General features: G+C 35.2%; 1 protein-coding gene across 1 annotated transcript in view; it reads left to right on the top strand.

Moving 5' to 3' along the window:
* The first annotated feature begins 21,897 nt into the window (after nucleotides 1–21,897).
* The window catches only part of LOC135217565 (diuretic hormone receptor-like), a 275,442-nt gene continuing 273,929 nt past the window's right edge, over nucleotides 21,898–23,410 (top strand). Inside the window, exon 1 of the mRNA XM_064253532.1 lies at nucleotides 21,898–22,484. The gene's annotated coding sequence lies outside the window, so the exon portion shown is untranslated. The remainder of the gene's footprint in view (nucleotides 22,485–23,410) is intronic.

Raw genomic sequence — 23,410 nt, 5'->3', positions numbered from 1 at the left:
TCATTGCGTCCGTCAATAGATAGTATATTTTGGCCTCTTACAACGTACCAAGCCATTCATCATGTCTGAAATCACCACCCTCTAGATTCCGCATATATCCGGGTTACACAGTCCATGCAATAACCATCAAGTCCTATGAGAAGCAATATCTCTCCAACATTACAAGGGAATCATTGGGATTGGTGTAGCTCATGCGCTTAAGATCTCCAACCGCTTAGCGACGGGTTCCGGCTGCAGTTATTGAATATATTTATTACACTATAAAGATTTTGTAACGGCCTACGTGCAAGAGCTCTGTTTTCTTTCAACTACCTACGTATATAGGCTCAGTGGTTAATTACATTATTTGCTGAGTACTATTCAGTTTACTGTAGAGCTGTAATGAACACTTATAACTTATGTACGGATTTAGAGTATGAAAGAATTACTCTGTCACATGAAATACGGATATCAAAAACAATATACTTAATGCTGATACAGCAACTACAAGGTATGTTCTGTTTTCCTATATGTAAAAGTGGAAGAATCGGCCATCGCATAATTCTGTATTAATTTTTTTTGTTTTTCCCTAGAATTTACTTGCAAAATTATAAGCTACAGCTAACGTGGACAGTAAGAATAAAGCTAACAGTCAACAAATGTATAATTATACTAATGGCAAATATCACGTTCTGTTCCTGTCACAGAGTCTAACGCGAAGTGTTAGCTTTAACTCTGGAGAATATTATACGAGTATAATGATCTGGTTGCGTTTTCTTCGCGCATTCTCCAGTTTTTAAGTTTCCTACAGTTCATCAACAAAATAACAAACAATCCAGCATTATTTACTGGCATTCTAGTTACCCACGTATATATATATATTTTTGTCAACATTATCTACAAAACCTGCTAATACATACATGTTGGCTATCACTGTGTTCGGTTACCAATCAATCTCTGCAAAATTCAGTCAATCGTCTTCACAATTACTTCCGTGGCAAAGATTAATATATTTCCATTATTGCTAACATAGTGAGAGATAGTTTTATTGAAATAAAGTAATGTGAACGCGCAGTTCACGATCTCCGTTCATTACCGAAAAAAAGACATTGAAAGAGTCGCCTACAGCCTTAAGCGAGAGAATTCTTTCAGAGACGACAACCATTCGAATATCGCAAAAGGGATACACCCAATAACATCATGGATAAGTAATAGTATAAGGACAGCCAACTTAATGAATGGAAAATCATGTGACAATGGTCTTCGGGGAAAAAAAAATTTACGAAAGATAAAAGCATTTTTTACACCCGTACACTGGATGAGTAGCCAATTTTTAGGCGCGGAGACTGCTGACTGACATACTCCAAAGACTGGAGACAAAGTTGGAGAAGAAAATGTTCTGGGTGCTGATATTTCTCATCTTGTGGTGAGTAACGTTAGCTGTTTGAGCCTCTAGTATGTAATTTTAGTACAAAACTTAAAGAACAGAAAGGCGTTAATTCACTTTCGACATTGAAATTCTGTTCTACAAAACAAGAGATCATAAGATATCCTATTTTACTTCTGATAACAAATATACCCTAGCTTCTTCTAAAAACTTTACTGTACCTCGCAAGTCTTCCAAGTCAGACATGGTATCTTAAACATTCCGGTTCGGATGAGAAGTCATACATGAACTCGTACTTAGATAAAAACATTAGCAGGAAATAACAGATTTTTCAGGACGGAAGGATGGTCGAGGTTTCATTCAAGCAGGGAAATAAAAGGACAGAATCAGAAACCTAATACTTCAAAAACCAATGGTTAAGGATATCGTTGAAATCTTGAAAAAACTTTAATTTCTTTTCAACAAACATGGAGCATAATCACATTTACATTAAAAAAAACCCGACTTTTTGACGTGTGCTGGTGAGGAGGGAGGTGGGGGGTTAGGCTAATGAGGCACGAGACAAATTCATTGCTTTTGAATTTTCCTGGAAATTCGGTTTAGTCACCAGTTTGGGAACTTAGCATGATTTCATTCGCAAAGCAAAATACATTTAAAAACCAAGACCTTGTGAGCTAACTTTGTTATTGCAATGTAAGAACTGACATTGACGGTAGTCATAATAATGTTGCATACGATAAAATAAAACTTGACCACGAACATCCCAAAATTATGACAGAAAATGTTGAAAGAAACGAACCACCAAAATTAAATGATAGAAACAATAATTACATGACTGCAAAGAAAAGATACAAAGCGTTCTCTATATCTCAGAATACTAACATTAGTATATAGTAGTTGATTAAATGTGCTCTCATGTAGCACTGTCCACTTCTAAAACGATCTGAGTGAAAGTCAAGTTCTAAAACACAATGAATATTGGAAGTTAGAACGATGTGAAGATAGGAAAAGCCTTGAAAAATATATGGGTAGGTTGGCCCTGGCAAAGTTTCATTTTAATACACAAATTTACGTAAGGCAACACTGTGTCTAGTTTCAGTGTCTAAAACTTCACGAAACGTACAGAAACATCTTTTGACCTGATGTACGACAAGAACCTCAAATTTGGTTGCCGACATATAACTCCTTGGGCATTGAATTTTTTCAATATCAAAATGATTTATTATTGCTCTTAAAAATTCTTCACAATTTCTGTATGGCATTAGGGAGATCAGGGAGTTCAGTCACCTGACAGTATGTCCATTTTTTCTTAATGAATATCACCTCATGACCCAAAGTCTCGAGATTTTGGAGACAAGACCATCCCCAACACTAAGGAGTGAAACAGATAACCAAGAACTTAAATCTTAAAGCGGTTTGAAAAACCTCAGTATGACTGGATGAAAATGACTTGTAGTTTTGCACAATCTTAAAACGTCTACAGTCCAATGACAAATCACTGCCTATAGACATTAGTCTCACTTCTGGAAAACCATTAGCGGGTGCCTCCTAGAAATTACCTTAAAATCCAAGTGCTTAGCAGAGCTTGATATATGACCATGTTACACTAAGAAGTCGTTACAGTCACATCTATGCCAGTACTGCCTCAACTTCAGAACTGTTGTATTCAACTCGAAACTTCAAATACATTCAACAAGTAGGGGATTAGTGTTTGAAGTGCCCGTAGCTGCACCCGATTTTAACCTTTTACCTTGCCTCCGTTCCCGTTCCACTTCTTCAATCTTGCTGTCTATTCTCTATAAAGAGCACTTCTTGGTGTGGCCGTGGAGTTTTCTCCTAGTTACATTTGCATACGCTTGTACTTTATCTCCTTTATTTCTGGGATCTCTTTGTTTTGCTGCCCAACCACGCTAACTCTCCCATCACTGTTTTAGCGGTGAATGGCCAAATGCACCCACAGCTTTGCTTGACAGCCTAAATGTCATAAAATCAAAATAAATTAAACAATCACATTAGCCGTTTTCCTATGTAAAAGTCCATTATTGATTAGCGTTACCCGACAATCATTTCAGTTTTCCTCCTTATCGAACATTTCAGTAAATGTTCGGGTTCTTAAAAGCTAAATTTTCTAAATTCAAGAATTGTTCTCAGTTTCATTGGCAGAATTTAATCACACAGAAAATAGTAGAACATTTTGTAAGTGCGAGATAATAAAAAAGCGGATGATTATGGGGGGGGGGGGGGGGGGTAGGAGGGGGGGGGGGGGGGGGGGGCAAACAAAACAACGTCTCTTGGTATCTGCAGCTGTTGAAGTTTCCGCTTCATTTGTCACTGCGAAGTTATCTTCAAAACTGACACAAGGAATTTCAGGAATTTGTTATCTTATACAATGATGAAATTCCATCGCTGCAAAAACCGCGCCTTTCGTCATAGTTTGAATAACGGAAAATATAAGAAACAAAAGAATATAGAAAAATAACAGGGAGTATAATGCTTTTCTATGGAGATAATTGCATATTTTACAGAGTTACTTTGCTTCGTAAGGCTTTGAAAGGGATTATGAGACTGCATATATTCATTTGTAGTTATTTCTTATTTTCTAGGAAAATTAAATGTATCAACTTTGTATAAAATTTTCCCCCGTCTTACTTCGATTATATACAATTCCTACCACGTAGCTGTTTATGTGTGTATTATGGACACGTTTCTTTGTTTATCTTCTATTTATGTATATATGTATATGTATTAGGGCTTGTGCCTTGTATGATAAGGCGCCCTATGAGGTAATGTTAGACTTGCGATAATCTATACGCTAAGTCGGTTGGTATTGCACTTCCATCTTCAATGGAGTGTCTGGGGTTTTGTAGATCACTTACGAAGTCGGTATTATCTTTACGACGATGTGTTAAACTCATGGTTCGGTGAGGTTCTTGTAGAAAACACTAAGTATAAAAAATTATATATTCTTCTGAAGTTTTACATGGTGAAGATCAGGTATGATTGTACAAGTCTTCTAATAACGATAGCTTGATCGCTTCTGCCAATGATGATGGCTAATCCTATTCCTCTACATGATAAAGCTTAGGTAAAGAGGTACAGGTCTTCTAATGACGATAGCTAACTCTGTTCTGCCTGTCTACCATCTCTGTTACAAGTTATGAAGGAACAGACAGTAGTTCGAACATATGAACATACTTACAAATGACATACGAACACACAATCGAATGAGACACGCTACAGATCACGTAGGCCGTTTGAATAATAGGTCGGAGTAGTTGTCTCAAGCAGGGAGCTTGGACTGTTTCAAAACAAATGAATGACCACAGATGACGGCATGTCAACTTAGCCTACATACTTATTGTATACGTCATCTTTAGAGTCTCTAGTCTGATCACATTCCTGCAAGCAATCTGGTTGACCTCTTTAGTTTTAGACTTTTATATATATGGACTAACATTCCATATATTATGTAAACACTTACATTAGCTCGGTCAGCTACCAAAACCAACCACTGAATATTACTCAAACTTGACTTGCATTTGACTTATAGGAGTGTGATACAGACACTATGTGAATATATATATATAAGTAAATAAAAATTCATGGTGTACATGAATTGATTCAAGTAATAAAATATAAAACAATGATATTGGTAAATAATAGTGATCACGTGATATATAATGATACAGTTTTTCACTTCATCTCATTAAGATACATATGCTACAGAAAATACTAATGTACTCTGACAATTGCATAGAATGAAGATTAACATGATAAAAATCATATTTTAACTGATAAAAAATTTCATATATGAATTGATAAAATTATTAATGTTTATGCTGATTTTGATTCGTTTGCTTTTTTATGCTAACTGTTATATATCTGCGGATATTGTTAAGGTAAAAGGTAACTGATTGATTATAGGCTACCTGATTTGTTTATACATATGTATATGGATTCATATAATTATGATTAATATATGTGCACTTTAAATAGATTCCTATTGCGTACACGCAAAGATATATTTAGATTCTGTTATTTATGATCATTTATATAAGAGATTCCTATTGCGTACACGCAAAGATATATTTCGACTCTGTTATTTATGATCATTTATATATAGATTCCTAGTGCGTACACGCAAAAATATATTTCGATTATGTTATTTATGATCATTTATATATATAGGATACATGATACTTTATATATATAGGATACATGACCGAGGTTATACTACTTCACTTTTAACTAGCGTTCGAACAACTTTTCGTCCATTACACAGTTCCAGACAACCACCTATAGCCAATTGAAACGGCCTTTTTCAATGGTTAAAACAAGGGGAAAATTTGCCTGGGCGGGTCCAACGTTCTATTTTTGCGCTCATACTTATTCTCTGCATCCTAAGCTACACGATTACGTTCGCGATGAATAAAAAAAACATCCCCAGCACGAGTCCTTCGCCAGCAAAGTAGAGTTGAATATCCTTCGGGTCGAAATTGTCGGAAGTATGTCCCTTATTGTAGTCGATTCCGACAGCCGCCGGAGCGTTCCGCATTAAAACGAGATTAACGACGAGATACGGTGTCGGTCGAAGAAGTCCATGATGGTGCTTATTCCTTTCACATTGTAGGCGGTTGTTACTTGACTGTAGTCGTCCGCTGCGACGAACGATTTTTTTGAAGTTGCGATGTGAAACTCTCGTACTGCAGGATACTGTAACCAGGTTCCATTAATCAGCCTGCAAGTTAAATTATACTTGTCACAAGGGCAAAGTAAATTCAGACAACATCCAAATACAGGGGAGGGAAGAGAGCCATTTAGACCAGACTTAACCCACATGAATTCGCTGATATTTTGGAATTCAAAAGAGTCCGCTGTACAAACTTTTTTATCCATGGCATTAACAATGAGTGAACCTATCCAGGTCTATGATGACTTGTAAAAATATCCATAATTATAAAAAATAAATAGATATCATTACGAATCTCAAAGAAAATTCGATATTACTGGTAGTAAGTTACTAGACAAAGAAGTGTGAAACGGAGCTATTTGTACGATTGCCAGGCAACACAAGAGTCAAAGAGAATATTAATCATGATTCTATGTGCCCTAACAAAAGTTTCATATTCAATATTCTCGCGCGCATCCTCTGAGGTTAATTTTTTTTTAAAAACTTTATTAATAGGTAGGAGATGCAACGAAAAAAACCCCTATGTAACTAATTTCTAAATAAACTTTGGGTTTTTCAAGAAAATGTGACATTTTCCCATGAATGTGATTTACCTGGATTGTAATAAGCTAATGTTGCAAGTAAATAATCCATATCCATATCGTGATACTTCTAAATGTCTATGAGGTTCAGAAAAAAATTAATTCATTTTGATGTTATAGAAATTCTATTTCCTTATTTTGTTTATTAATTTTAAAATGATTGCAAGTTGCATGCGCATACCGATAGACACCTGTACCTAACGTCTGCCTTGCCCATGAGAAGTTCGGGCTAAGCATTCCTTTCTCCAGCAACCTGCTTTGCAATCGCGAGATGAAGCCTGTGTAAGCAGATTATTGAGGTTAAAAGGAACAAATGCTGATACGGCAATGATGACGTCGTCACTTGGCAGGAGATTGCTCTCAGCCAGCTAAGAGTTACGTTACTTGCTGTAAGAGATACGACTTTATGATAAATTTTTTGTTTTTTAATACTCGACCCACATGAGAAGAATGTCTGAAAAAAAACAGTACCAAAATTGAACAATATATTAGTTTCATGCTGGAAATCTGCATAATTGTAATTATGTTAAATTAAATATTCCTTATTCAAACTAATGAAAAAAGGTTTTCATACAAATTCTATATATATTATTAGCCCTGTATAAGATTCATATAGGATTATTTCATAGATAACATTTTCACTTCTAGACTTCCTGACTTTAAAATCTCTTTTATTTTATTTTATTTATTTTATTTATTATTATTTTATTTATTTATTTATTTATTTAATTTTTTTTTTTTTTCATTGACTACGAATATAAATCACCGGGACAGACAATATGTCAGTAGATTTTGGATATGTGTTTGAACTTTTAGCTTATTTGTCATTACTAAAGCGTTAAGTTAGAGTTCAAATCTTTACGCATATATATTTGGATATTTAATTATCTAGGTTACGTTTTGCTTATTGATTTTATCGTGATTTCCTTTTTTTATTATAATTTGTAACTCTTCCGACTTCTTACGGAGTGTATTATATTGACTCCACTTGTATCCATATTTATCTTATTTTTTTTTATATTTATTTATATATATTTTTTTATATATTTGATAAATTAATGGTTGGCTTGAATATTGGAAATAAAAGTGTTCTAGCGGCGTACCGTATAAGGCTACTTGCGGCATCAATTCTATAGACAAGATATAAATGATAAAGGTATTTAAAACCGCCGCGAGAACCGCTATAATCCAGTTCGGATCCAATATCACGAGTTGTAACTCGTAAGACATTGACACTTCCTATTTAATTATCCGGTATTCTACCAAACCGATTGACTCTGGGTGATAAAATATATTATTGGTTTTTCTTAATGGAAAGGAATTCACACCACGTGTTATGGAGATTATTATTGATTTACACCACCCGAGTCAGATTATCATGTGTTGAATTCCATGTTTACTGATTTAGCACTCATAAATATTCCTAATGCACTCAATTGCGGTGTTTGTTTTTAGTGCTATTAATTCTATATAACGTGTCAAGGAACTATTAACACTAAGAAGTGTTTATTCCCTCTGTCAGACTCGTAATTCTGTTAATAATTCTACGTATATTCTTTCAAGGATTGAGGTGTTTGGCACAGGATAGGCTCCTAAACTGACAGGCGTCTTAGTGTATCCCTTGTTTTCATGACACGTGTTACAATTAGTTATGTGCTTTTTATATCTGTAAGCATTGTAGGCCAGTAAAATAGTGATTTGGCTTTCTGTGACATAGTAGGGAACCCTGGATGACGGAATGCAACCAGTTTTATGACGATTGGTATGAAAAAGATTATTACTACTACCTGGTCGTTAGTCATCTGCTGTGTTCTTCGGGTTTTCCTCGTCACAGACCTACATAAATAATTACTACATTTGCTTACATTGATTCTGATACACATACTTTAAATATACTTTTGCTTTAGGGTTTCTGCTCGAAGTGTTTATTGTTTTTGCTTAGCCGCTGACCCTGTTTCCGTTCGAAGTGTTTATTGTTTGATGTTTATTGCTGCTGACTCTGTTTCCGTTCGAAGTGTTTATTGTTTGGGTTATGTCTGTTGACTCTTGCTTTGTTCAGTTTGTAACAGTTCTGCGCTCCAACCCAGATATTCAATGCTCGCGATCTCTTGGGTTAAGGAATTTTCTTGTTAAGATACGGTTTTAACAATAGGTACGGATGTTTCTATATTTTTTAGTCTAATTAATGGTTCTTTGCTGTATGGTGCGGGATTGCGGGATAATGCGTCAGCTATGATAATTGCTTTCCCAGGTAGATATCTTAACTTGGCTCCAAAGACCTGAATGATCATTTGTCACCGAGTTCCTTTTGGACTGTGATTAAAGCCTTTGAAAAACTCGGTAAAGGACTCATGTTCAGTAAAGGACTTTATCAGGATAGCCATAGATTATGAACTTAAAATGTACTAGTGAGTTAAAGATACCTAGCCCTTCCTTGCTTATTACTGCATATTTACTTTCAGAGGGCTTTAGTTTACGTGAATAAAAAGCTATAGGGAAGAACTGTTTATCATATTACTGAAGTAGTATCCCTCTTACCCCTTGGTCTGAGGCGTCTGTTGCAATAAAAAAAAATTCCTTATTTAAATCAGGGATTTTTAAGTTAAATAAGCTGCATTTTCCGCTTTTAAGATATCGAACGCCTGTTGATGCTTTTCAGACCATAATAAATCTACGCTCTTCTTCGTAAGATCTGTTAAAGGAGCTGTCATGATTGAAGAGTTACATATTTACATACGATTGTAATACCCACTACAGCGCAAAAGTGCTGTATCCCCCTTTTACGTTAATAAGTACCGGAAAGTTATGAATAGCCGACACCTTACCATGGACTACTTTTAAGACCTTGACCAGACACATAAAACCTAGATAAACATGTCGGTTTAAAAAACTCACATTTAGATATTTTACTCTGAGATTATTTGTCTTTGTCTCTGTAGCAACTAGCTCTACTTTAATGTGAATGTACTTCTAAGTATTAGAAAAGATTACAAGATCATCCATATAGGCATGTAGGTTATCCCCTAAAAGTCTCCAAACACTATATTGTAATTGGGGCGCAACGTAAGCCGGAGGCATACGTAAAAAATTGATAATGTCCCCTGAGTGTGCTGAAAACGGAGTATGAGGTACAATCACTTAGGTAATGGTATCTGGTAAAAGCTTTTAAAGTAAGTCCAAGCGGTGAAAAATTTATTCTAACCCTAACAGAGATAAGATGTCGTCGGTACATGGCACTGGAAACTATCGGGAGTCGTTTCCTTGTTTAAGCGACAGAAATCTACGCAGATACGCCAAGTCCGATCTTTTATGGCATGACATTTGAGGGAAAAATTATATGGGCTTATTTGATTTCCTAATGACTCCTATTCATTAGGAGTCATTTATCTCTATTTTGAAATTTCATTGAGAATCTATACGAAGGTACGTAAATAGCTTTATGTTTGTCCTTAGACCGTATTTTGTGTTAAATTACATCCGTTTTTTTTTTTTTTTTTTTTTTTTGCAAAGATCACTCGCTAGTGGAGAAACTTCCTGGTATTCAGATAAAAGATAAAAAAAATTTCTGCTGAATCACCTCTGCTTGAATGACTTTACGGATATCACTTTAGATAGATTATCAGAGAGATTCATCTACGACTGGTTGGGCGGGATTAAAAATTAGCAACAATAAAAATTGCGATATTTATAACTTCCGTATCCACGATATGTATACTTTTAGGGCTTTGTTCGCGGAAATCGTTATATTTCAGTGTCGGGAAGGATTAAAATTTCATTTCCCAGCAAAGTCTTTTTACACGCACTAAGACATTCGAGGGTGCATGCTTCTCGAGATTTTGCGTGCAAAGTGCGACTGCGGTTGTGGGAGAATTCTGTTGGGTCATTTTGAACAATGTTACGATTTATGAGACAAATGTTATAGTTCCTTTATATAAGTTATTATTTGATTAACTGTCTCATTTTTGTTCAAACGGATTTTAATATGTTTGAAGGTTTATAGGATTTTCCTTTGATAAACACGCCTTATTTTGCAGGATGTAAGATAATATTTTGTATACCCTAAGTGGATCTTACAATTACACTAGATACAGATCAATGTTTTTTATAACTATAGAGGTATCTGTAAGCGCTCGCTTATCCGGACTTCTCATTAGGGAAGTTCGAACAACAGACGGTGAGTCCGTAAATACAGGATATTACGTGTACTAAAGAAATAAAACAAGATACTCTAATTTTTACTGCGCGTACAGTTGGGCTTAATCCACCACTACTTATAATAACTTACGTATTAAAAAAAAAACGAAAACCTGCTCTGATTACTTTATACGGTCGTGTGTTTCATAGGAAAAATCCTTTTTAGTTCAAAAAGATATCGGTATGTATGAACCAACATCGCTTTTCCCCACTCTGCTAGAGTCGCTTATTGTGTGGAATTTGCTTTGCTTTGAAAACTCGGCAGATTTAACTAACCTTGACTGCTTGACTAGTGACACAGTAACCGAGTTTGCTTGTTTGATTCTGAAAGGCTACTGTTTTCTATTTCTTTTTTGTAATAATTAGGATCCTTCTCTTTATTACCATCGGCAACGTATTGTGTGTTTTTAGCATTATGTTGCTGGTTACGTATAAAGCAATGAATGACGAACTATTAGGAACTGAGCGATTACTAATAAGACAAGTTATCACTACTGCATACAATATTAACTGTTTGTACTTCATTCTTTGCTAAAATTTGAAATAGTGAGGGATCCTGGTCAGCGCATTTAGCCTGATGAAAGTTTTTTACAGACATGTTATTCCTTGCAATCCAGCCATATTTTTAAAGTTAAGTTGAGTCATTGAGGTTCGATATTTTATATAACTCAAAAACTCAAGGCTAAAACTGCGATCGGGACTTTGCAAAGGAGCATTTATTGTCATGACCCGAAATAGTGTTACCTCTAATTTATATAGATTTGTACGGGTGTTCCACTTGTTTTTGTGTGTTTTCTAATCACTACGGTGCTTAACGACCCTATCCATGCATCTGTATAAATACAGACGTCCACTGCGTAAACGCATATTCACTGTTTAATATGATTTGTTACGTAAGGGATTAATAATCACCAAAATGATAAAATTAACATAGTATATGATTATGATATTTCAGTAGAACTTCTGGAAACAGACACTCAAAGATAAAAAAACTCGCAGTAGCGAAATCTCAATGATGTAGATAATTTCTGTAAAAAAGTAAGATTAAGAATGTCTCGTAACTTCAGCCACAGGAATAACGAAATTCGACCTGCAAGGAAACACTCAAAGTTACTCCAAATGAATAAAAATTGTACTTAGCTTGCTTTTGTGGGAAGTCACGGTGTTCCGATAACGACACACGGCCTTGGTCCTCCTTCTCTATTTAGCGGATGACCTGGTTTGGCTTCAGTTTCCCCCGTGCGCGTTGTTTCGATGATTCGAGCCCTTGAAAGATCCGATGCTGCAGACGCGTTCGGTTGTTTCTTGCAGTGCTGGAAACGCTCACTAACGATGTTTTCTTGAATGATTCTAATGAGAGACGAAGCTTCCGTTGCCGTAGGAAAAGGACACGTCGGTTTTTGTTTCTTTGAAGTTATTCACTAAACGATGATACTAAGTTGCTTGACGAATCTTGTTGTTTTTGTCGTCGTTGAAGAGTTCTTATTGTTTTCTGAAGTCGCTCACTAACGATGATACTAGGTTGCTTGAAGAATCTGCTGCTTCCGTCGTCGTTGATTTCTTATGATACATGATTTATTATTCTGGTTTTTCTTCGTAGGACGTTGTAGAGTTCTTCTGGTACGCTGGCCACCAATATTAGGGCTTGTGCCTTGTATGATAAGGCGCCCTATGAGGTAATGTTAGACTTGCGATAATCTATACGCTAAGTCGGTTGGTATTGCACTTCCATCTTCAATGGAGTGTCTGGGGTTTTGTAGATCACTTACGAAGTCGGTATTATCTTTACGACGATGTGTTAAACTCATGGTTCGGTGAGGTTCTTGTAGAAAACACTAAGTATAAAAAATTATATATTCTTCTGAAGTTTTACATGGTGAAGATCAGGTATGATTGTACAAGTCTTCTAATAACGATAGCTTGATCGCTTCTGCCAATGATGATGGCTAATCCTATTCCTCTACATGATAAAGCTTAGGTAAAGAGGTACAGGTCTTCTAATGACGATAGCTAACTCTGTTCTGCCTGTCTACCATCTCTGTTACAAGTTATGAAGGAACAGACAGTAGTTCGAACATATGAACATACTTACAAATGACATACGAACACACAATCGAATGAGACACGCTACAGATCACGTAGGCCGTTTGAATAATAGGTCGGAGTAGTTGTCTCAAGCAGGGAGCTTGGACTGTTTCAAAACAAATGAATGACCACAGATGACGGCATGTCAACTTAGCCTACATACTTATTGTATACGTCATCTTTAGCGTCTCTAGTCTGATCACATTCCTGCAAGCAATCTGGTTGACCTCTTTAGTTTTAGACTTTTATATATATGGACTAACATTCCATATTTTTATTATGTAAACACTTACATATGTAGCTATTTATGTATATATGTATATGTATGTATATATATGTATTTACATATATATACATACATATACATATATACATAAATACATGCACATAACATATACGTGTAAATGTACATGAAAATAAGATAACTAAAGAAATGGTTATATAATACATGTATAAACAGGTACGTGGTAGAAATTATATACAGCATAAAACATTATCACGAACTTTTCTTTTTGTCAGTGGATGGAAAAGATAAAAAAAAAAACCTGGATTGTTTTTTTCAATCACTTCCCAGGTTCAAAGTCGAATCAGAGGAAAGCGGGCACAAGTTCAGGCCAAATATCGGAATCTGCAGGAAAGACTCCAGAGAATTCTGCTTAATAAGGAAACTTCCTGCCGACGACGAGGGGATGGAAAAGGGAAAAGGGAAAAGGGAAAAAGGTCTCACGAGAGAGAGAGAGCGACTTATTCTTTATGCAATGTGATTCACAACGACCCGAAAGCGATCTAGTACAAGTTCCAACACAAAACTCGTCCTGACACGAATGGATGAAGAAACCGTTGTTCTAGAAAATTATTAATGGGGTATGACGCTATTTTGAAACATTAAGTCGACATATATACTATACTATATATATATATATATATATATATATATATATATATATATATATATATATATATATATATAATATATATATATACTATATATATGTATATATATATATATATATATATATATATATATATATATAAACATATAATATCTTATGGCTCATTTTGGTTAATTTCACAAACGCACAATAACAACTTGCTTTACTTTTCGTGCAAACTTATTTGCGGTTACTATTTTTGGCCGCCTTATGTTTCTTGCATTTTCTATTAATTAAATATTGCCCATCTTTCTTCTAATGTAACTTACAGCTTATTCATCGTCAAAACAGGTATTTTGAGGAGGAAGGCAAGGATATCTTTTCCATGGCTTGGCCCTTAGTGGGGGGGGGGGGGGGGGGGGGGGGGCGGTGGGTGCTGTTTTAGGTGTTCGTGATACTCATTGAATGTATCAGGTTGTACGGCTCCAATGCAGATTCACACTCCGTCCACCTCACAACAAGCATCTCTGAGCATCAAACACGCCTATATACAAGCATGATACACTCCTGTATTATTAAGCCTGTTTGCCCTTTCCCTTTACTAAGCTTCCCATTTTCTCTAATAAGCTCAGAGCATAAAAGAAGCCATCTTACCGTACACTACTGAAGACTCAAACTCCACTCACGTGTCTTCTGTGAACATTTATGCTTATCCTCATTTAACAGCAGCGTGTACAATACTAAATGTATGGTACAATGTACATATAGTGATTCAGTACATAATACTGCATGAACACATGAAATAAATTGCCGTGATAACATTTAATACAATGAGTAATTGTGCTCTATCAACATCATCTCTCTCTCTCTCTCTCTCTCTCTCTCTCTCTCTCTCTCTCTCTCTCTCTCTCTCGTCTGTAGGATAAACGAGAGAGTTCCCAAGAAATAAGTCAGTGATATGGCATTCACAGATAAAATCAAACTATACTAGCAGTGGATCTCTCTCTCTCTCTCTCTCTCTCTCTCTCTCTCTCTCTCTCTCTCTCTTTCCAGACGGACCACGATTTTCCTCATGTAATATTTATATGCATAAATAAATTAGGCCCATGTTTTATGAGGATTATACTTTAATTAAACAATTTCTCAGTTAATATGTCCAACAACATTTAATTCAGTCTAATCTTTCAAAATTTGCAGTCCGTTAAAAATTAACTGAAGTTCTATACAACCGATTTAAGGCTTATACCAAACTAGAACGTCAGGACTTGTTTTCTCTTTAAAAGTTTTAAACTTTCGTGTGGCTTTCAAGGTTTTCGTAAACCCTCAATGAAATGGCATTTCATAAACAAATCAAATGTAAAACGACAAGCAAAGCATTCAACTTTCCTCTTCCCATTTTAATACTTTCAAAACAACCCTTAACTGCGCACGAGAGAAAATTAAATGTCTATGAATGTCAAACGTAAATAAAGGGTGAAACAAGTTGTCTAGGAAGCAGATCAACTTGTCACAAAGGTCTCGTAAATCATTTGTTAACTGGTATTCCGTTGCTTTCAATCATTAATAAGTGCATCGAGTGGTTACTCTTATGTACAACTAAAACCTGTTATGCTTAATATACCTCTCAGGCGCGGGGGATAAAACAAATCTCTTGACGCGTTCATACACTCCAAGCTTTGATAAGAAAATTACCTACAAAGGAAAGGACGCTCCACATTAACCGGGATACATTTGTAAGCAAAGGCAAAAAATTTAACTCGACAGCAACTTCGGCTTCCCGGAAAAAAACAAAAAAACATATATATATATATATATATATATATATATATATATATATTATATATATAGATATATATATATATCTATATATATATATATCTATATATATACTATTATATATAGATATATATATATATATATGATATATATATATATATATAATATTATTAGGTTCAATTGAAAATGAACTAAGTTCCCCGTCTCTTTGGTTCAAAAGTGAAAAACAAAGCTTATGTCATGTTTAGGAAAATAGTGCTGTAATAGACGCATCTCTCACAAAAAATTAGTCAATATCTCTCTCTCTCTCTGTCTCTCTCTCTCTCTCTCTCTCTCTCTCTCAAACATATTGCTTATGAGCATAAGCCATGCACTTTCATAATATGCACAAGGTGAAGAATTTCCACTTCAAAAGGAACCCGTTTTTAAGGGCAAAAAAAAAAAAAAAACACGATGTCTCCGCAGCAGTGAACGAAGCCATCAAGCATCATCAGTATTTAGAAAAACCTTGACAAAACAATTTCAAGTTACAAATGATATTGAATTTGCCGCAAAATCAACGTAACAAGTTTCATAATAACTAGAAGATTTTAACTAAAAAATCATAAATTTTCTGTATATAATCTTGACCTTGGCCACAAGATCAAGCTGACGCCATACCTTATAATCTTCGGGGCTTGAAAACTTTGAACTAATGTTCCTCAACTTTACGAACGATTGTGTAAAATGTCAAGGAAAAAAGAGGTTTGGTGTACTCTGGAGTTTTAACTAAACGCCAAGGACACCAATGAGTTGTACATTATTTCTTCGAACACTTGTCCAACCTTTACTGTACACATAAGATTTACTGCTACTTTTCAACTATCAAGAAATGTTTCTCTATTACATTCCGCTAAGACTAAAATGAAAAGCTTTGGTTAGAGCAATAAAATGTATGTTAGGTTAGAAAACGCCTCTTCCCTTAAAAGTCATACTCTCTCTCTCTCTCTCTCTCTCTCTCTCTCTCTCTCTCTCTCTCTCTCTCTCTCTCTCTCTCATATGGAACAGACAGCTTGAGCGAAGCTTCGTCATCAGCTAAATGAGATACATCAGGGGAAGACATTTTACTTGAATCCGAAAAACTTAAGCAAAAGGAAAAACACAAAAAGGCATTCTTCTCTCCTTCTCCGTAACAGATTTTTTCACGGGCTTGTACAAGCAAACATACAACCACACACACACACAAATATATATATATATTATATATATATATATATATATATATATATATATATATATATATATATATATATATTACTACTATATTCCTATATTTATCGTAATCTACTTTCGGAGTGTTGTTCAACGCGTATGCCATTAGGAACGCCATTACAACACGTCATTTAGATCGGCTGCCAATCTGAACTTGGTCAGTTAACGCTGGTTTTAACAATATAAGTATCAAGAACTCAGGTTATGATAAAACCAGTCAGACTACATAATGCTCATCGATATTTATGAATTATGCGCCTAGTAACGTGAAGTGTTCAAGAAATGAACGATATCAGCAGTCATTTATCTAAACTTCATTCTTAAATCTTCAGCGACTTCATTACAGCACTAATGATGAGCAACCAAAACTTCTCAAGCATATCGAAACCTTGATTAGGCGAGACGATCACTCAAATTTCTTGCCTAAGATGCCTCAGGCTGTACAACTCTAAGGTTACTGACAGTGGAGGAAGGGGAAACTAGATGGGATCGATGTCTACTGCATATTTTTCTAAGAGTCCTTGAGCCTTCCCGGGTTTTTCTGGCACCCTCAAATGCGGATCTAACCCTTGTCGTCAGATGCAAGAGACTATACGTTGTATCCCTTTTTTTATAAGTGATTATAACACCGGCAAAAATGTGTCTCATTACAAGCAAGCTCTCATTCCCTTGGCCCGTGGGAAGAGCCAATACTAAGAGTTTTACTAGGGAATACACCCCAGCACGAAAATAAAACACATGCAAGCAATGAAACTACAAAATGACACTCATTTCCTCAGTGTAAAAACAAAAAGCAAATATGCTACGTTGTTAGAGGCAACACTCTGGAAAGATCTGATAACAAAGGATAACCAGAATTACGAATTCTTTGTAAAGCATACACAATAAACCAATCGAACAACATAGTCAAAGCTAATTTTTAAGATCTGGAGCAGGAAATCTAATAAACAAGTTTTCATCCAACAATATAACATGAGAGTCACCTATCGAGAACGACAACCTAAACACGGCAGAATACAAGAAAAAAATTTCCCCATGAATATCTCGAGGTGTCTTGCAAGGCTACATAATATACCAGTTTCTGTGCAAATGAAGAGGAGAACTTGCAGTCAAACAGACAACTGGAATTTTAAATGAGCTGCAAGTCAAAAAGACATACTGTCAATGAGATCTGAGTAGGAGTTTCAATGTCGTAGGTGTACTGTCTGTTGTTTAGAGAATACAGATGAAGAAGTAGTATATTTAAACGGAAAGAGACGCACTGGAACGGGTGTCAAATAAAAAGCAAAAAAGCAAAGCAGCTGGGGTCGAAGGACGCTGTTGATGCCCATCACTACCATCAATAGAGGGCTACATTGGCGACACTGGATGTGGGTATTCCCTATAGGAAAATCTCCGATGAAAAGTAAAGACCCTGTTCTGGGTGATTCTCTTGGAGGTTTAAGTACCTTTATTAAGTCTGATATTACAGATGGCAAAACCACTAGTCATGTTTCCATCTGTAACATGAATAACTTTACACAATCTACACACACACAAACGTATATATGAACATGTGTGCATATATCATACATATGTATAAGCATATAATATATATACGTGTATTTTATATCATATATGTGTAAGCACATATATATATATATATATATATATATATATATATATATATATATATATATATACACATATATATAGATTGATAGATACGTACATACATACATACACACACGCACAGTCATAATAGCTCTGCAGTTATGTACATTTTATACTAACAGATACAAAACATTTACTTGTAATTTAACCTAAAAAAGAATTTGACCTTCCAGTTAGGAAGCATATGGCAGTACTTTGTGAGTTTATTTTTTGACCTTACAGAAACTACACATTCATAGGTTAAAACAAAGTTAAGTCATGCGTTACATAATGCCACCAAAAGCTTTTATTGCATCTTGTTGCACCTTTCCCATTTCTCTTTCTTGTTACAAATTCGTCTGAAAAATAAAAAAGCAAAAAACCTTAGACGGGAACCGCGTTCAAAGTGACTGGCATGCCACACTTTTGCCAGTACTAAAGTTTTTTTTTTTATTTCCCAAGCGTTCATACAGCTCCTTGCATTTTTCATTTTCCTCCTCATTCATTCTCTACCGCTGCTTCTCATATTGTATTACAACTTCTTTAACTTTACTTTTATTCCTTTTACCATCTAGCACCCTGATGTCCAACCTGATTGATTTTGCATTTTTTCCTTTCAATCTGTTACCAACTTGCTGTCAAGCTGCTACTTCAATTTTGCATTCACCCCACTTGTTCTCTTCCCACTAAGCCTTGTAAAGTCTTAAATTCACATAATATATTCATACTGATTTTGTTCCCTTCCAACTATCACTCCATCTTATTTAACATTCTTTTCCGCTACCTGTGCAACTTCTTCAACTTCACTTCAATCCATTTCTCCTCTTCCCTTTTTACTGCCAAAACTTGTTTCACGTTGCATTCATTCATGCTGGTCTCTAGCCACAGGGCTGTTCAACTCCTTTCACTTTGTATGCTCCCTTAGGTGCTCCCCTCCTCATGGTACAATTTCTTTAACTTTCATTCCACTTGGTTTCTTCCCACCTATCTTTCCAACTTTCTAATCAATTTTGTCCATTTCTACCTAAATATCCAACTTTTTTAGCATCACGTATTTTCGTTGTGGTTTCTTCCCACCTACCTGAACTTCTTTAACCTTACATTCATTCTATTTTATACATTCTTTACCTATCCAACTTCTTAACTTTTTTATTCCTCCCTTTCGTTTTCTTCCCACCTCACAAAACAACTTCCTTAACTTCATTTTCAATCCAAACGATTCCTTTCCCACTATTTTTCCAACTCCTTAATTTCATTTTCTTATGGTGCTTTTCCACTCAAGTATCCAAACCCCTTTAACCTTACACATATTCCTTTCATTGTTTTCCCACCATACTTGTCTAATTTCTAATTCATCTCCATTTGCTTTTGTCATTTCTCACGTACCTACCCGCATTCTCTGTAGCCGTGCATACACTCCATTTGATCTCTTTCTACCTATCTGCTGACTTCCTCAACTTTCCATTGATCCTGTTTAGTGTCCTGCGACCCCACTGTCCAGCTCCCTTCGGTCTCTTACCACCTAGCCTTCAGACTTCCATATTTACAAATGGGGTTCCGATTGTCTAAAAAGGACTTCATTTGGTACTAAGGAAAATCAGAATGAAGGGTAAATATTTTAGACTGTACAGAATGGGGAAATAAGAGCTGCGCCGACCTGCTGATGATGTGGCTTATTCAAAATAAGTGAAGTTAGCAATAGCATAATTACGTTACATGTAATTAAGCAAATCAACATAAATCTGAATACGATATATACCTCATATGTAAACTCTAGAGGAAGAGGAAATAATCTGAAGGAATAACTTTAACTCATGACCACTTTTTAAATGAAGTTTTTTCAAACATTAACGTGAAAAAAGTACATATTGGAATCTTTACTGATAAGTCAACAAAAGATTAAAAACGGCTCGTATCAGAAAACCACAAATCTGAATTTATAAGAGAAAACTGCATGAATACGCACATTTCTCAAAATACGAGGCGCGTCATGCCTGCTATTATGGAATCCATAAAAAGCCATAAGAAGATTACTGACATCACGCGATTGCTTCTGCCTTACGATGTAAAAAATGTTTAATGATTTTTTTCTCTGAAAATGTACTGATCCATTCACCCAGATAATATCGCAGACGACCTCCGCTTATTTTCACTAGACACTCTCGTACGAAACGTTTGTGACCAGATTAAACGCGTCCATTCAAAAACTAAATATAAATATGAAGAAAATGGTCTGAATCCACTTTTTCAAATCAGAAGTGTATATCACCGAAAATTTATTAAGAAGTATTTCCAGCAATTTGGCCGAAGTAACGCAGATTTTGCACATATTGAGATTCTACATTTTACACGTAACACACAGGTGTATGTATGTATATACGTAGTATACAAATTATCATGTGCCGCATTTCACTCTAGTTATAAAAGCAGGAAAGACACGAATGCATTTGAATACATACATACACTGTATTATAAAAGCAGATATGACATGCTTGCATTTGCATACATATATTGTATTAAACAAGTAGACATGACATGCACTTCCATTCATACATCGTATCATAAAAGCAAATATGACTTGCATTTACTTAGATATATTTTATTAAAGATCACAAGTGGCATGCATTTCTATAAAAAGATTCCGCGTAAGTAAAACGTAAAACGGATAAACGTAAGGCATTAAAAGACATATCCTAACACAAAACAATAAATTCTAATATACGTAACTGTAGGAAAAACAATAAATAGACTACTCTTGGAATAACGAAACATCAACAAAAATACTTCGAAAACTAATAGAAAATACACAATTGTATCAACACGTGACCAAACAATATAACAAAGAAATGAAGAAAATAATGCATGAAAAAATAAAAAATAAATGAATTAATAAAAGCTACAGAATACACCAGCAAACAAAATGTTACAATGTTTTATACTTAATTCACGGATTCAAATACGTAACTTTAGAAGGCTACGAATGAGATCCTATGGCGTACCCCTCGTTTAGATAACGTTGATTATATGTCACCATTCAGCGTCAGGCAACGAAACTTGTGACTCTTGGTAGCTTTACCGCCAAAATTAGCGTCATATAAATACTACTCCAGTCTACTTAACAAAAGGCAGTTGATAGGAAGGGGTCTGAAAATTCCCGAAAAACTAACGAGGATGTTTATTCATTCGTGTGCATTTGTAAATATTTCACTGAAACAAATGAACAAATGTAAAGTCATTTCCAAATGATATGACAAACTCTTTCGATTCCATTGCGTTTCATCCCCAGTAACTGTTAAAGGGCAGATGCGTGAAAATCAAGGACCCATCTTCCGCCGCCCCCACCCCTTCACCAATATGAACCCGGGCGACGAGAGGGAGAGAGAGAGTGAGAGAGAGAAGGAGAGAGAGAGAGAGAGAGAGCAATAGGAACTGCTAGAACCCCTCAGTGCGAGGCTGGTTACTGGCGGGTGAGCGCCGCATAGTGGTGTGGTTTATCCTCGTTTTAAAGTCGCCGGGAACTGACAGCCTTCCAAAAGTGCCAAGTCTTTGTCGGTTTGTCCTCTCTTCTTTCATTTCATTTCTGCTTTTCGCTTGGGAATAGTTCAGGAGGATTTTACCTGAGCGATAGATGTTATAAATTGACCTCTGCACTCTGCGTTCGAGTTCTTCGCCGTGTGGTTCGTTCTTGTTAAAGAGGGACGAAATCGTGCTCGGGATTGTGTGTGCGTTTAGTGATTGATAGTTTCGGGCAGGTATTGTAAAAAAAATAAAAAAAAAAAGAGTGGACTGTTTTGTTTCATCAAGAAGGCTGTCAATAACGTTCACTAATACTTCAAGTGATTGGGTGCGATCTCTGCTCGATGAATTGCTATGGGAATTATTAGCAATAGAATTCAGTAACCTCTCAACTCTACATATCCAGAACAACAGCTCCATGTAAGGAAAAATAATGTGATAGGAGACTACAAAGGAGGGAAAAAATAATTCATTAATTTTTTCCTTCTTGATAGGAAAAACGAATCACAAAGGGAGCCAAGGTAGGCCATATAATATTTATATTCTATTCATAAAACGTTATATATATATATATATATATATATATATATATATATATATATATATATATAATATCATATACATATATATATATAATATATATAATAATATTAATAATATATAATTTAATATATATAATATAATATATTATAATATATATATATATATATATAGATAAGATAATGTATATATACGTATATATACAAAACATTTTCTGGCTACTGTATTTAATTTCTTTCTCGCTTTTCCATATACTACATAGGTTTCCTCTCTGTACCAGCCTGGCAACAGGCATTATGCTGTCTTCCGCAAGATTGTAACATATGAAAAGTGAATTGGAAGGTTACCAGATATATAATTATACACAGGTTGCAAAACATCATAATTACAAATAGATTATTTTAGCGATTCTCACTGCAAATATTACTGGTGTTATTATTATATTTTAATATCATTATCAACTGCAACAGCTAAATTAGCATACACAATAATCGCTGTTGACGTTACAGCGGTATCATGTTTTGATATATGCCTTTGTATTCTACGTTATTACTTATAAAGAAGCATTAGTTTTTATTCGCTCTAGTGGCAATAAATCATATAAGATGCACATATTGTACAGCACAGCAGGAAACCCAAATCGTTAAAGAAAAAACATCGAAGAATGATAAAAACGATTAACTTACACAGTTATTGCCTATCGTGCCATTCCTATCTAACTGTACATAATTGTGTGCTAAAGTACATACTGAGAGACGTGTTCACACATTGACCTCCTTTTTGTTTCATTTTGAGCATGTGTATTTTTCATATCCGACAGAACCAAATATTAATACTACACCAAATAAGATAAAAAATAACAACACAATCGTCCCTTGAATGCAGAGGGACGAAACAGAGCAGGCAC

Source organism: Macrobrachium nipponense, chromosome 7 (assembly GCF_015104395.2).
Source record: "Macrobrachium nipponense isolate FS-2020 chromosome 7, ASM1510439v2, whole genome shotgun sequence".
NCBI lineage: Eukaryota > Metazoa > Arthropoda > Malacostraca > Decapoda > Palaemonidae > Macrobrachium > Macrobrachium nipponense.
Note: the sequence above shows the minus strand (reverse complement) of the source record. Positions and strands in the feature narration are given on the sequence as shown.